This window comes from Echinops telfairi, unplaced genomic scaffold, assembly GCF_000313985.2.
Source record: "Echinops telfairi isolate 266 unplaced genomic scaffold, ASM31398v2 ScPeMD7_7406;HRSCAF=8444, whole genome shotgun sequence".
NCBI classification, from domain to species: domain Eukaryota; kingdom Metazoa; phylum Chordata; class Mammalia; order Afrosoricida; family Tenrecidae; genus Echinops; species Echinops telfairi.
Genome location: NW_022111306.1, coordinates 4,332,407 through 4,334,348, shown reverse-complemented (window position 1 = coordinate 4,334,348; position 1,942 = coordinate 4,332,407). Strand labels below are relative to the sequence as shown.

At 40.2% G+C, this 1,942-nt stretch overlaps 1 pseudogene; it reads right to left on the bottom strand.

Moving 5' to 3' along the window:
- Nucleotides 1-759: 759 nt before the first annotated feature.
- On the bottom strand, nt 760-1,511 carry LOC101645177 (annotated as a pseudogene).
- Between the last annotated feature and the right edge of the window lie 431 nt (nt 1,512-1,942).

The following is a 1,942-nucleotide window of genomic DNA, read 5'->3' as shown; positions in this document are numbered from 1 at the left end:
ATCACAATCCATACATACATCCATTGTGTCAAGCACATTTGTACATGTGTTGCCATCATCATTTTCAAAACATTTTCTTTCTTCTTGAGCCCTTGGTATCAGCTCCTCATTTTTCCCCTCCCTCCCCCACCATCTCCTTCATGAGCCCTTGATAATTTATCAATTTTTTTGAAATTAAAACACTTTATTATAAACAAGTACAGAATATAAGCTGATTTTGTATCAGAACTCTGAGAACTTTTAAAACAAGATTTAAATCTAAGCTTATTGTTGTAATAGGTTTAATTTTCCAGTTTCCAACCTAGAATATACACAACATGTTAGTGCTAACAAAGAAAATAATCGATCTAAATTGCTCATAGAGAAAACCAACAAACATAAAAGTGTCCCGCTAAAACAAAGCAACCCCAACCAAGAAATAGATTCCGAGAAGCTTATTAATCCTCCAATTTCAAACAATCTCCCAAGGGAAAATGACTCGAGTATCATAGCAATTTTTTTGATAAAAAGCAGAGTCATTATCATTAAGGGAAATTACATTATATATAAGAAAAATATAATGCTGCTTTTAGAGAGTAAGGAAAAGTAATTTCCGTGTTGGAGAGTAAGCATACTAAATCCTTTCCATTTAACTGGTCTTTGTTAGAGATTAAAATACCTGTTCATGTAAGAAAAGTGATATGAACACGAAACACACAAAACCAAATTACTCAACACGTTTTTGTTCAATACAATCTTAGGAGAACCAACCGTGTGATTTCAAAGTCCAAGGATGGACTGGCCCCACAGCATTTCCTCCGCCGTCCTTTCTTCGCCTTGATCCTTTTTCTCTTTTCTCCGCTTAACGTTCCTCTTTCTTAGACGATACTTCTCTGCTTGTTTTCCTCCTGTCGACTCTTAAGCTTTTCTGAACTGACACTAACTGTTTCCACCTCTGTTTGTCTGAATCTACTTCCTCACAACTTTTTTTCTTCTTGTGCTTGGGCCGCACCTCCTTGGGTTTTTCTCCGCCTTCCTCAAGTGCCGTTTTCTCTTCTGGTGTATCTGTCTATGACTGGCTTGATGGGTGCCGGTACTGGTTTCTGAGGAGAGGTGCTTGTAAACTCTGGATTCTCCGCTACATGAGCCACAATTATATTCTTGCTGACCGAGGTCCAAGGGTACAGTTTTTCTGAGGACTAGTCCTCAGTGAGTTGACAGTAGGCTGGAGAGTCTCATCTCAGTCTGCTCTCATGAGCTGGGAGCCTGTGAGGTAACCGCCTTTCCAATGTTCGTGGACTATTATCTGACCTTGGATTAGTCTGCACAGCCTCAGATGGGAATGTTTGATTAGACATTCTGTATCTGGGTCTGAAATCAACCTCTTCTTTATAAGCAAAGGTTTCCAAATAATCCTTTCTCATCTTTCAGAAACAAGTCTTTGGCTCCAAGCCTCTGACTTTTTGCACTTTTATATCATCATCTTCAAGTTTGTCTTGAAAAGAGTCCTATGTCGTCTTTGAATGCGCCATTAAGTTGACAACAAGGGATTCTCCTTATCAAGCTGAGAACTCTTGGAGAAAGGTCATCATATTTACTCATTAATGGCTCCAGTTTTTCTGCATGAACTCCCAAACAATAAGTGTGTGTGGAACCAGAGAATTAAAAATTATGATGCAGAAATTATAAAATCGATTTTTGTACAATAATCCATTTTCATTCTCCTCTGAGGCAGGGTGGGCATCTACAATTACTGTCCCGCACCCTGCCAATGCCACCAGCCAGGAGAGAGGCCGGGTAGAGGTGGCAGACAGGGAAGAACAACTGCTGCCCCTGCCGCTGCCACCCAGCAGGTGGGGTAAAAGGCTTTTTCTTTTGTCATGTCGTACACTGACCAATGTCTCCCTTCACCCACTTTTCTGTTGTCTGTTCCCCTGGGAGGAGGTTATATGTAGATCATTGT